Source organism: Pleurodeles waltl, chromosome 9 (assembly GCF_031143425.1).
Source record: "Pleurodeles waltl isolate 20211129_DDA chromosome 9, aPleWal1.hap1.20221129, whole genome shotgun sequence".
Lineage (NCBI taxonomy): Eukaryota > Metazoa > Chordata > Amphibia > Caudata > Salamandridae > Pleurodeles > Pleurodeles waltl.
In genome coordinates, this window is record NC_090448.1 from 912329104 (window position 1) to 912344061 (window position 14958).

Below are 14958 nucleotides of genomic sequence, written 5' to 3' on the forward strand. Positions count from 1 at the left end.
ACTGGGAGGGGAGTCCGTCAAACTCCATGCCATGTTTCACCGTGCCTGCGGCTGTGAAAGTGGTGTACCCCTGACGTAAGGGGTGAGTAAATAAATACGTGCTGTGGTTTGGCACCAAGCCAGTTGGAAAGTAAACTGTTGTCCTGTCGTGCATTCAGCGTGTTACCCGAGCCTACTGTCGGGCTGGTAACACAACTAATTGGCGACGAGGTGGGCGTCCCCCACATCACCACACGGTGTGTCCTTGCCGTGTCCGTGCACATGCCCCGCGGCAAGTGCGTCGTGGCGTTGTGTCCCCACCTGTTGGAGGCATTCCCCAGCGCATCCTGTGCCTCGCTGCTCATTGGCCTGGGGCTGCACTATTAGCTGCGGAGCCCAGCGTGCGTTGCCGGAAGGATTGGTGGCCCCGCCTCCCCATCGCGCTGAGGTACTGGGTTTTTCAGAACCGGTACTGATCCGGTAACCCAGCGGTGCCAGGGTACACCCAAAGACCTCGGGTACTTTCCTGATTCAGACTACAGAAACTCAGAGTCTTCTAGGTGAAGTCAAAGATCGAATTTATTGGCTGCAACCAATTGACAAGTGTCCTAGAAGTACAACAGCACGATTTGTATGTTCTCAGGAGACTGTGTGTCCATGCAAAATCAGGTTTCCTTATATACAGTTTTTTAAGCTTCAGGCAAACATTCTTGACATTTTGGTTGGTCATTCACATGTTTTCACTACAAAGGAAAAACCAGTGTCATGATGAAACCTCATATTTCATGTCATCCAGCCCATAATAAATTACCCGGCAAGGCCTAGAATTTCACATCAGATAAGTGTGGACCCCCAATAAAAACGGGCACCTCCCCCTCGTAAAGTAAGAAGAAGAAAAGAGCAGGTGCAGGTGTGAGCAAGTTAGGCAGGGTGTGTGAGCGATAATAAGGGTTTTATGGCCTGGTGTGCCTTGATGCTATCTGATTCGGCCACTGGGAGATGGACTGACCAAACAGGTTTGGCCTGAGGCAATGGTTCCAGCTTGCCCAGGTCAGAGAAAAGTCAATGAAGGTGTACGTGTCCTTGGAATCAAATCTGACTGTATTATAAGCCTATGTGAGGGCAACTTTTAAAATGGCTGTCGTGTATAAAATGGGAGCCACGAGTGCAGGACGAAAATGGCGATTTCGAGGTGAAAACACTGCTGGAATTGAGCGAAAATGCTCATGCTTAGTGTACTAGTCATTATCGGTCTTTTGATACTAAAATCGTACTGCTGTGGCAAAGTAAATTACATGGGTCCAGAATTTTTAGAACCACAAACCCTCCTTTTGCCCTTACATAGGCAATAAACCTATTCTCATGCTAATCTGAGTCCAGGTCTGTGTTTATAAGGCCATGGAGATGTTGCTGGAGCAAAATTCTAGTACTTGGTAACTCTCTCTGGACAGGTCTCCTTGAACATGAAGTAGCACAAAAGGCCACATATGGCAGGACAAAAATAAGGAATACCTCTATCTGCAGTAGGTGGCATAAGATCACACACCCAACAATTAGTGATGTTCACTACTAACTAGTGTTGATGCAGAAGCTGTACAAAAGAATTGCTTACGAATTCTGATCTTCTAACCTGCTCATGTTCAGGAAAAGGGTGAAAAGAGTGCAAAGAAACAATAGTAGGAAAAGACATAGGTTGGGAAGTGGGTACAGAAGTCAATTGAGTAGAGAAAAACAATCCTACCCATAAATGACAACGTCATGTTTAAAAGACACTAGAAAACACGTTATTAAGAACATATAGACAACGGGAGAAAGTAGTGACCACTATGAAATAATAATTTTTCACAACCCTAACCAAAAAGCAAATCCTAAAATTATCTAGTAACATTTTTAGGGCTCCTCTGCATTTCAGTAATTTTTGTATGTTCAGGTGGAACAGTGGTGACTCTCATCAATGCTCTAAGGTGAAAAGGGGGTACTCTTTCCACAGAAAATGGACTTTATTCTGCTTTTACTAAACAGAATAGTACTTTAAAACAATGCCAGCAAAACAATCAGTCTCCTAACACCTAGTCTATACAATCACACGGAAACCTCTTGTGAAACCAACTATGCCCAGAGTCCGTTCAAAAAGCCTCTCTGGCAGGCTTCTATTGTCCATCAAATTCTCTTTTGTTGTTTTCTTTCGCATGGGCCTCTCAATTCAGGCCTCTTCGTGAGAAAAGTACTGCTTAGTTGGAGTGCCCTCCTGGCAAACACCCACAGCTCACTCGAAAGTCGCAATGTCTTAAAGCAATGCACCAGTGTCTCTCCTCTGTGGCAGATACTACAAACAATGTGCTCTTCATTGATCAAGGGCACAAATCATCTTGTGCAGACCCAAGCACCATTAATTGGGAAATAGCTCAAGCTCAGCAGCACTTTCAGACTCCAACACTCATTATTTAGTGTCAGAGGACGCTCAAGCTGCTCTTTCATGGGCACCAAAATATAGTGCCTTTTTCCAAACTTGAAATCTCCGGTGCACTGCCCTTCTTCCGTTGGAGCAAAGAAAAGGGGGTGTGTGGCCAAAACTCAGGCCAAGGGGCTCAAGGGATTGCACACTGTCAGAGGTTACCAGCACATGACAGGTAGAGAAATGAAACCTCAAAACAGCTCTGCCATCAACAACAGGAATCCTTCTCTTTAGCTCTTTTACACTGAAACTTTGGTTTTGTGATGTCCAACGCCGTCTGATGGAGCAAGTATGATACCATGCGCTGGCGATCGCTGTCCAGCTTTGCTACTTTCTGGGTGCTGAGACTGTAGGGCCAAGACGTCCGTCTTTCATCTGTAGCTGTCACTGATGGGAATTAGGCTTAAATCAATGTCCTGCAGGTTATTATTACTTGATACCTGCAGAATCTAGTGACGTAGGAAGTGTGCCACAGCTGTTAGTTTCCTTCAATTTAGTACAAAAACAGTTCATGGTTTTTAACAAGGGGACTGCAAGCAGGTGGTCTGCAATCTTCAAAGGAGTAGCCATACACCATGGGCATAAAATACAAAGACAAAGGCAGAAGGGCAAAACAGGGTCTCTAGCATCTTTAATTGGGTTCTCTCCATTATTCTCTGCCATCTATAGCTACATGAGAATTCTATCTGAATGGATTTCCTCACACAGTGGCATTGTCTAATGGGGTAAACACATATTTGCCTCAATGATTAAGTCTAGGTGTTCCTCCTTACCTTAGAACATCTCAATAGAGAAATCACATGATACCGATTATCAGGGATATGTAGAAACCTTCCTTTAAAAACTGTGCATCAGGTGCACTATGCAATACACAGGCTAATAGTCAAATGTGCAAACAAAAAGACAAGAACTAGAGGGTCCTGATATTTGCATGATTAGGGCACATCTGATCCCACCAAAAATTAAAGTAGCAGGAACAGAAGGGACCTGAAAACCAAACTAAAATAGACATTGAAAATTTGTCATGTTCAAAAAGGTAAACATAAGATATCTCCTATTGAGATGGAAAACTTGTCTTACTATAATATTGAGTCAGTTAACCAGTCTATCGCTACCCTGACAGTCAGGCTGGAAAACATTGAAGCAGGCCTAAGGCAAATTCTTGAAAAACAGTCTGGTCATACCAAAGGGAATTATACATAACATGGGGGTCCCTGGTATATCACTGCAGTCTGGAAATGTGAACCTGAACAATACATCAATAATAATAAAAGGGCTGACTGGTGAAAGGAATTCGAAAAAGAGAAATGGGACTAGGACATAGCTAAAATCTCAATAACTAAGCATGATGCGACATTGGTCAGGGGAAGTAACAAAAGAAAAAAAATCTATAGGAAGAACAAAAAAAAAATTATTTGGGTGATAGTCAGGCATGTGACACAACACCGAGAGTACGGGTGATACACAAAGGCCAAAGTTACACAAATGTTAACTCTACCGTTGGTGACTACAACATATACAGTACTCCTAGCTAATGTTTCAGTTCCTTCTTCAGGAAAAAATGAAAACCTGGTTTTCTTTTAAGGAACGAAAGCCATATGCTACTTAGGGAACACAACATCGTTCACTAATGTAATATAGAAATTAGGCCACCTTGAGTCACAGATCTATAATTTCATCCTTAGGTCCAATCAAGGATACATAAATGTAGGGCTGCCTGTTCCTTTAAGGGAAGGGGCAGTAACGTGACTAACTGCAGGTGACACACTTCGATCCTGTATATCTCTTTTTATTTTCCTTCAATACCATTATAGCCAAATAGACATTCACTGGTGAAGTGTTGTCTTTTATGTTCACAGCATGAAATATCATTATCTGTGGAATTTAGTAACCAGAACAAGTTCAACCAACTGTTGCGTAGCGATGGGCATCGTCATGACCATCCCCTCACAACACAGGGGAGCTTGTAATAGTATCAAAAGCAGCAACAAACATGCAAAAAAAACAAATAAAAAATAATAAAAACGCACAAAACGTCAAGCCATCAGATATACTTGCTGTGTATCAAGCACAAAAAGCATAGACAAAACAATAGCATGTGTGAATAAGCGGTGGCACACAACACCATGTCATGTACTTTATGCACTGTAAACCTGCAGCCCAAAACCCAATATTTGGGCCTGTTTAATTTGTCAGGTTTAAAATCCTTACCCTCCTTTTGACAGTAGATCACCAGGCAATGGAAATCTGCTGTCAAATATAACTTTACTGTTTCTCGTCTAACATACAGGACCAGCAAGAACAATTCATGATAGGACCAAATACATGAAAATAAATTTCCATTACTTAACTGTTACCCTCTTGTCAGTTACTTCGCAACATCAAGCCACCTTAGTTTTACCTTTCTAAAAGTAAAAATTGTTACACTGACACTCCATATTAATTTGGCACCTACAATTTCCACTGTAAAAAAAAAAAATCATCTCTATTTCCAGATTATTAAACTACATTTACTGTGAATAATTCACACACCTTAATAACACACATACCAGTTGTTAGAATAAATGCTTGTTGCAATCCCATGCAATGGTACATATTTCATCAACTTCGAATGAATGAACGTCTCAGTAGGCCCAGCTGAAGTTAGAACCTTCAACCTTGATATTAAAACAAGCCTTTGTACTGGCACATTGACTCATTGAATCATAAGAAGGCACAACCTGCAAATATATATCAAACCTAAATGTATGCATTTACTGAAGCCTGAGACACTTTAAAAAGTACTCTGAATGAAAGAAAATGCAGTTTAAACAGTGCTTTTGCCCAAAATCGACTTTGATATTTTAGGCATTAAAAAATCAATATCCTACAATTTTCTTGCATAATATGCATTACCAGAATGTCTATTACACAATCCATGAGTCAGCCATTGAAAATATTAACTTATACTTTATAGAAATGAGCTTGTTTGCTCCTGCGCCAAGGGAAAATTGCACATACAAATGTCATTTTAGTGGTGCAACATAACTTGAATTAAATTTTAATGTTAGGAGGTCATAGTATAGGTATTAAGCTTTATAAATATTAAAAAACGATTTTGAAAGGCACTTATTTTTTTAAATAATTTTTCCATAATTAATAATTTTCTTTTAAAAAAAAATAAAAACCCAATTATTCTTTTTTTTGTGATAATTCCACATATAAAAGCAAGCTGCATCCCTTGCCTATTATTTGGGATACATTAACTCACAAGCCTAAGCGCATAAGCCTAACTTGAAATGCGTCACATTTTTGCGCCACTTTCATTTAAAAGGAAGGTTATGCAAAATTCCACCCATGTTTAACTGGGAAAGTGCTGGCTGAATTGAAAATAGATAAGTTCGTTTTTTTTTTGGGGGGGGGCCCTATTTATATCTATTGAATGTGTTTTCTAATTTATTAAGCATTTAACAGCAGTTTTGTATATGTGCACAATTGCTCATTCTATAAATTAAAGAGCAACATATAGCTATGTTAGCACATCACATGGTTCATTTCTGGATTTTTTCTAAGTTTCTACTTAATATTAATTAACCAACATTTTACTTAACAAACTGTAAACATCAAGAAGACCCACAAACACACATTGAGCTCATTTCAGATATAAACAGAAAACATTCAGTACACATAATACCGCGCGCTTTAGCCATTTTTCATAAATAGCGCAGTCGCAATTTACTTACAGAACCGTTTGCAGATCCTAGTTGTAAGTCATATTTACAAGAAAAAAAAAGAAAACTTTTCTCAATTATTTCCAAGAATAGCGGACCCATACTTTATTAAACGTGATGGGGCCCACTCCGTGCTTCACATATAGTTCATAGGTTGGAGTTCCAATCGGAGGAACCGGACATGAGTCCTCCAACCGGGAGTCCCTTTTACAACCAAGACAAAACAAATTTCCAAGTCTGCTAAGACCAGGCATCTTCGCTCACTAGTCTAGCTTCAAACTTCAAAGGATTATCGTTTACGATAGTCTCGTGAATACACGAGTCCTTCGGCTTTGGTACTTGCAAGTTCCAAATCAAAGTGATCCCAAAGGGATACCAAACCAAATGTCCAACTAAGGACCAAACCAAGTGTCCAACTAAGGACCAAACCAAGTGTCCAACTAAGGACCAAACCAAGTGTCCAACTAAGGACCAAACCAAGTGTCCAACTAAGGACTGGGAGACGCTCCACTTATACTTAACTGAAAATATCAATGACGTCACCAGAAGACTCGTCTTATCGTTTCGCTCTACCAAAAATCAAGGGTCCAAATCAGGGCGATAGCCAGGGCAGCAGTCCTTCATAGCCGTCGGGAAGCGGGGAACCTCGCAACAAAGACTTTCGGACCACGTCGACATGCAGGGGTCGATGAAGTGGCGGCCTTCCTCCAGAATTTTCACACGAAGCTCCCCACCGACCTCAAGCTTGGACCGGTACCGCTGGTATCACCCCACGTTGGGCGCCAACTGAGGTACTGGGTTTTTCAGAACCGGTACTGATCCGGTAACTCAGCGGTGCCAGGGTACACCCAAAGACCTCGGGTACTTTCCTGATTCAGACTACAGAAACTCAGAGTCTTCTAGGTGAAGTCAAAGATCGAATTTATTGGCTGCAACCAATTGACAAGTGTCCTAGAAGTACAACAGCACGATTTGTATGTTCTCAGGAGACTGTGTGTCCATGCAAAATCAGGTTTCCTTATATACAGTTTTTTAAGCTTCAGGCAAACATTCTTGACATTTTGGTTGGTCATTCACAAGTTTTCACTACAAAGGAAAAACCAGTGTCATGATGAAACCTCATATTTCATGTCATCCAGCCCATAATAAATTACCCGGCAAGGCCTAGAATTTCACATCAGATAAGTGTGGACCCCCAATAAAAACGGGCACCTCCCCCTCGTAAAGTAAGAAGAAGAAAAGAGCAGGTGCAGGTGTGAGCAAGTTTGGCAGGGTGTTTGAGCGATAATAAGGGTTTTATGGCCTGGTGTGCCTTGATGCTATCTGATTCGGCCACTGGGAGAGGGACTGACCAAACAGGTTTGGCCTGAGGCAATGGTTCCAGCTTGCCCAGGTCAGAGAAAAGTCAATGAAGGTGTACGTGTCCTTGGAATCAAATCTGACTGTATTATAAGCCTATGTGAGGGCAACTTTTAAAATGGCTGTCGTGTATAAAATGGGAGCCATGAGTGCAGGACAAAAATGGCGATTTCGAGGTGAAAACACTGCTGGAATTGAGCGAAAATGCTCATGCTTAGTGTACTAGTCATTATCGGTCTTTTGATACTAAAATCGTACTGCTGTGGCAAAGTAAATTACATGGGTCCAGAATTTTTGGAACCACAGCGCTCCACGTGCCACAAGGAGGCATTTTGAAGACCTGCACTTGGCCTGCCCTGCCGGCAGCAGCGTGCAGAGTTTAAATTAATGCCATTCTGCCTGGGTTTTGCCGGTCTGTCAGAGGACAGGCATCTGCTGAACTGCTGCTACTTAATAAAGCAGTAAGTGAGTGAAGCACACCAAAGGACAGTACCAAGACAATTCTTTTTACTCAGAAGCACACCTCCTCCAGTCAACATTACCCACTTCACCACCCACAGTCTACCCTGCCGAGGGCCTGCTAGGAGGCACCTGTAAAACACAGACAGAGCACAGGGGCCTCATTACAGGAGTGAGCAGAACTCTCATCATAGGACAGATCACTGGAAGGGGCGCTGACATTGCCTGTGCCACGAAATGTCGTCCATACCGACGCTGGATCCCTTCATAATTGACAGCCCACCTTCAGCCCAGGCGGCTTGGTGGAAAGAATGGGTTGAAACACTGGAAACTTACTTTGTAGCCGTCGCTTTGGACAACCACCAATGCCGTCCCATGCTCTTACATCTAGGAGGGACGGCTATCCACAAAATCTGTAAGTCTATCACACAGGAAGGGACACCTTTCATGTACCAGCCACTAAAGAGAGCCCTCTCAGCCTATTTTGAGCTGTTAGCCAACCCGGATTCAAAACCAGTTGCATCATCTAGAAAGCCATCATGACTGTTCCCGGACTATATATATGGCAGCAAGCTCAACATATCTGATAGCTGATGGCACACCAGTAGTGAGGATACTATCTTAATGAGGATAAAGGACTGCAAGAAAGGCAACAGGTATCTCAAATGGTATCTCAGTATCCATCATTATCGCCCAACCCTGTTCCAATTTAGTAAAGTGTATTTAAAGAATGTTACAAAACAACAAAGTAAGGCCCAGATTTATACTTTTGACGCAAAACTGCACAACCGCAGTTGTGCATCAAAAAGCTTAGCGCTGGCTAGAGCAATTTTTTAGCACCATCTGGGTACTATATTTATACAATGACACACAGCGGCGCTAAAAACTGGTTAGAGTAAAAAAAAAATTGTTTACGTTAACAGTTGTGCCTTGTCATAAGGCAAAATTACGTTAACGTCCCAAAAATGGCTCTAACCCGTTTTACGGCACGTAAATATGTCGCAAAACAGATATGCACCATTTTAACCGCATTCGCATCAACTTCAAATCTAATGCAGAAAACAGTTGTTAGACTTTTCATCCTTTTCATCCTTGGCGTGGTCTCCCTTAACATTTTGCCTCTGTTCCCCAGGTTGTTGATGTGTGCTGGACCCTGATTTAACTGTTTTTGTTACTCTAGGCACTTGTTACGCTAACCAGTGCTAAAGTGCAACTGCTCCTTTACAAAATGTGTATGTGATTGGTTTATCCATCTTTGGCATATTTGATTTATTAGTAAGTCCCTAGTACAGTGCACTAAAGGTGCCCAGGGCCTGTAAATCAAATGCTACTAGTGGGCCTGCAGACTGGTTGTGCCACCCACAGAAGTAGCTCTGTAATCATGTCTCAGACCTGCCACTGCAGTGTCTGTGTGTGCAGTTTTAACTGTAAATTCGACTTGGCAAGTGTACCCACTTGCCAGGCCTAAACCTTCCCTTTTCTTACATGTAAGACACCCCTAAGGTAGGCCCTAGGTAGCCCCAAGGGCAGGGTGCAGTGTATGGTTAAGATAGGACATATAGTAATGTGTTTGATATGTCCTGACAGTGAAATATTGCTAAATTCGTTTTTCACTGTTGCAAGGCCTGTCCCTCTCATAGGTTAACAAGGGGGCTACCTTTAAATCTGATTAAAGTGTAGATTCCCTTTGGGAGCGGATGGACATGTGGAGTTTGGGGTCTCTGAGCTCACAATTTAAAAATACATCTTTTAGTAAAGTTGATTTTAAGATTGTGTGTTTGAAAATGCCACTTTTAGAAAGTGAGCATTTTCTTGCTCATACCATTTCTGTGACTCTGTCTGTTTGTGGATTCCCTGTCTGGGTCAGTTTGACAGTTGGGCTGGTTGCACCTCACACTAGACAGTGACACAAAGGGAGCTGGGGTGTAGCCTGCATATCCTGATGAGCCATCTGTGTTAGGAGGGAGGGGAGGAGTGGTCACTCGCACCTGAAAGGGCTGTGCCTGCCCTCTCACAATGCAGTCTCCAACCCCCTGGTGAGTGTCTGGGGCCTGGCCTGGGCAAGGCAGGATTTCACATTCCAAAGAGACTTTACTTTGAAGTAGCCCTACTTCAAAGGGGAAATTGGGTATAAAAAGGGCACCCAAACCCACAGACTGTAGAAACACTTCTGGAACCAAGAGGAACCTCTGCCTGGAGAAGAGCTGAATAGCTGAGGAAGAAGAGCTGCCCTGCCTGTGACTGTGCTTTGTTAAGCTATCCTGCAGTTGCTGCTTCTGCCTGAGTAAGAGGGCAAAGACTGGACTTTGTGTGCCTTCCATCTCGAGAAGAAATCTCCAAGGGCTTGATCTAGAGCTTGCCTCCTGTTGTTTGAAGTCTCAGGGACAGCAAAGACTTCTCTCTGCCAGCACATGGAGTCTCTGGAGAGACTCCTACTGTGCCCTGTGGTGCCCATCCAGTTCCTGGGACCCTGAAAGGAGAAGCTGGCAGCCTAAAGACAAGAAAATTCACGCCCAGAACGCCGTGCGGGGAAAAGATTGACGCAAATCCGATCTGCGGCTGAAAAAACGACGCGCCACCCGCTCCGCAGCTGAGAAACGACGCTCACAAGAAACGAGACTGAAAAATCAACGCACGGAGCAGGAGAAATGATGCACAGCATCGCTGACGGAGGCTGGAAGATCACAACCTGCACTGCAGGATTTTTGGATCATCGTACGGCTGGATTTTTGGCTCAAGTACGGCCGTGCAGAGTTTTTTTTACGCACACCCGCCCGTGCAGGGTTATTTTTGACGCACACCAGGTACATTTTCACTCTAGCAGCGCTAGTGTGTTTTTAAAACTACTTAAAGACTCTTTTTGATTTTTAATTGATAACTTGACTTGTGTATGGTGGATTCTTGTCGTTTTGGTCTTGTTTTGTTTAGATAAATTTCCTATTTTTCTAAACCTGTGTTGTGTCATTTTGTAGTGTTTTCATTAAGTTACTGTGTGTGTTGGTACAAATACTTTACACCTAGCACTCTGAAGTTAAGCCTACTGCTCTGCCAAGCTACCAAGGGGGTAAGCAGGGGTTAGCTGAGGGTGATTCTTTTTTACCCTGACTAGAGTGAGGGTCCTTGCTTGAACAGGGGGTAACCTGACTGTCAACCAAAGACCCCATTTCTAACAACAGTGCAAAGGAGAGGCAAAATGGACCCAGAAGCCAGAAGAGACCCCAGGGTGACCCAATTCAACCAGGAACCAGCCAGGAGGACACACACAAGTCCCAGGGGAGGGAGAAGAAAAAGCGCAAGTGTCATTTTAGTACGGAGGAGCATGAAATACTTGTAAGAGAGGTGACGGAGTACCAAAATCAACTCTTCGTCACCTCCAGAATGCCAATTGGCAGGAGAAGGGCAATCTGGCAGCAGATAGTTGACAAGATCAACAATGTGGCAGAGGTGAGGAGAACTGTAACTGATTGCAAGAAATGCTGGCATAATTGCAAGCGAAGGACAAAGGAGGAAAATGGCAAGGAAGGCAGCACTGCAAACTGGAGGTGGAAGTCCAGCACCACAAGAGGACCTGGACGAGATGGAAGAGATGGTTACAGCGGTCATCCCGGAGGAACTGGTCACTGGAATCACAGGACAGTGCAGACCACCAGGAAACACCACAAATGCAGGGTAAGTTGCATGGGGGGCATTAACCCCTTTGCTGCCAGGCCTTTTCCCCCTCAGGTGGCAGGCCTCTTTTTTTGGCTATTTAGGGCAGTTCGTGCTTAGGCCCTCATAACTTTCTGTCCACATAAGCTACTCATGGCAAATTTGAGTCCTTTTTTTCCAACATCCTGGGGATTCTAGAGGTACCCAGAGTATGTGGGTTCCCCTGAAGGAGACCAAGAAATTACCCGAAATACAGAGAAAAGTTTGTTTTTTTCAAACAATTGGGAAAAAGGGCTGCAGAAGAAATCTTGTGTTTTTTCCCTGAAAATGGCATCAACAAAGGGTTTGTGGTGCTAAAATCACCATCTTCCCAGCTTTCAGGAACAGGCAGACTTGAATCAGAAAACTCAGTTTTTCAACAAAATGTTGGCATTTTACTGGGACAAACCCCATTTTTACTATTTGTTGTGCTTCCAGCCTCCTTCCAGTTAGTGACAGAAATGGGTGTGAAACAAATGCTGGATCCCAGACAGCAAAACATTTCTGAAAAGTAGACAAAATCCTGAATTCAGCAAGGGATTATTTGTGTAGATCCTACAAGGTTTTCCTACAGAAAATACCAGCTGAAATAAAAGAAAAATGAAATTGGGGTGAAAAAAACTGCCATTTCTCTTCACGTTTTACTCTGTAACTTTTTCCTGTGATGTCAACATTTTGGAAGCAATATATTGTTACGTCAGCTGGACTCTTCTGGTTGTGGGGATATATAGGGCTTGTAGGTTCATCAAGAACCCTAGGTACACATAGCCAATAAATGAGCTGCACCTTGCAAAGGGTTGTCATTCTATACTGGGTATACAGCAATTCATTTGCTGAAATTTAAAGAGTGAAAATAGGTATCAAGAAAACCGTTGTATTTCCAAAATGGGCACAAGATAAGTTGTTGAGAAACAGTGGTTATTTGCACATCTCTGAATTCTGGGGTCCCCATTCTAGCATGTGAATTACAGGTCATTTCTCAAATAGACATCATTTTTACACACTGTCTTACATTTGGAGGGAAAAAATGTAGAGAAAGACAAGGGGCAATAACACTTGTTCTGCTATTCTGTGTTCCCCCAAGTCTCCTGATAAAAATGGTACCTCACTTGCATGGGTAGGCCTAACGCCCACGACAGGAAACACAACATTGACACATCACATTTTCCCAAAGAAAACTGACGTGTTTTTTGGAAAGTGCCTAGCTGTGTATTTTGGCATCTAGCTCAGCCTGCACTAGAGGGAAATCCAAGATGGGGTGACTTGTGGGGCTCTCACCAGGTTCTGTTACCCAGAATCCTTTGCAAACCTCAAAATGTGGCCCAAAATAAAATTTTTCCTCAAATTTCGGTGACAGAAAGTTCTGGAATATGAGAGGAGCCACAAATTTCCTTCAACCCAGCATTCCCCCAAGTATCCTGATAATAATGGTACCTCACTTGTGTGGGTAGGCCTAGCACCGTGACAGAAAATACCCCAAAACACAACATTGACACATCACATTTTCCCAAAGAAAACAGAACTGTTTTTTGCAAAGTGCCAAGCTGTGGATTTTGGCCTGTAGCTCAGCCGACACCTAGGAAAACCTACCAAACATGTGCATTTTTTAAAGCTAGCCACCTAGGGCAATCCAGGATGGAGTGACTTGCGAGGCTCTCACCAGGTTCTGTGACCCAGAATCCTTTGGAAACCTCAAAATTACTTTTTGCTCACATTTTGGTGACAGAAAGTTCTGGAATCTGAGAGGAGTCACAAATTTCCTTCCACCCACCGTTTCCCCTAGTCTCCTAATAAAAATGGTACTTCACTTGTGTGGGTAGGCCTAGTGCTCCCAAAAGTAAATGCCCCGAAAACCTATGTGGACACATCCCATTTTCCCAAAGAAAACAGAGCTGTTTTTTGCAAAGTACCAAGCTGTGGATTTTGTCCTCTAGCTCAGCCGGCACCTAGGGAAACCTACCAAACCTGTGCATTTTTTAAAACTAGACACCTAGGGGAATCTAGGTTGGGGGGAAATGTGGGGCTCTCACAAGGTTTTGTTAGCCAGAATCCTTTGCAAACCTCAAAATATGGCGAAAAAACACTTTTTCCTCACATTTCAGTGACAGAAAGTTCTGGAATCAGAGAGGATCCACAAATTTCCTTCCACTCAGCGTTCCCCCAACTCTCCAGATAAAAAAGGTACGTCACTTGTGTGGGTAGGCCTAGTGCCCGCGAAAGGAAATGCCCCAAAACACTATGTGGACACATCAAAATTGCAGCCATAGAGGGAAACCTACCAAACCCAAACATTTCTGAAAAGTAGACAACCAAGGAGGTGTGACTTGTGTGGATCCCCCAATGTTTTCTAACCCAGAATTACCAGCAAACCTCAAATTTATTTCAAAAAATCGCATTTTTGCCACATTTCTGTGTGGGATCACCGCACCCGGACAATTTCCTACCACCCAACGTTCTCCTCAGTCTCCCAATAAAAATTATACCTCACTTGTGTAGGTGGGCCAAGTGCCTGTGACAGGGAAGAGCCAACAACATGTCAAAATTGAGGGGGAACCAAAGCGGGTCCAAAAGGGCGGTTTGAAAAAAAAAAATTTTAGGCTGAAAGTGCAGCAGAATTTTTATCAGTATAGATGAGACAATGCTGAGTGGTAGGAATTTTGTGGATTCCTGCAGATTCCGGAAGGTTCCATCACAAAAATGTGGGGAAAATGTGTGATTTCCAGCAAAGTTGGAGGTTTGCAGGGGCATTGTGGGTAAGAAAATGGTGCAGGGTGCATGTGAAGCACACCACAGTGTAATCATCCAGATGTTTAGTTTTCAGATGTGTCTAGGTCTTGTGAATTTTTCTACATGGCAGCGTCTCAAAGTCCAATAAGTGCAGCCCTCACCATTCGAAGTGGGACGATGTTGAGAGTTAGCCAAGCTCTCATGGCCCAAATGTAAAACCAAAACCCAAAATAATCAAATGTCCTCTTGCTTGCCGTGGGATAAGATGGTTTAGTGTACGAGGGGAGAGCTAAAAGACTGTTACCCCCTTCAGTTGGGGTGGGTGCATAACCAGGCCCATACTGGTTGGTAGCCACCACCCCACAATTTTTTTTTTTATTCCCTGGCATCTATAAGACTTTCTGGCCCCCGTGTGTGGATTGAGTGTAATTGCCCCATCTGCCCACTGGTGGGCAGAACAACTTTGGCCCCATTTATTTGGGGTGGGGGTATGGCCCAAAAATCTTCCTTTGTCTCTGGTGGGCTTTCTGCCCCCAAGGGCCTTCCAAAAATAGGCCGATCTTCCCCCAAAGGGGGCAGATA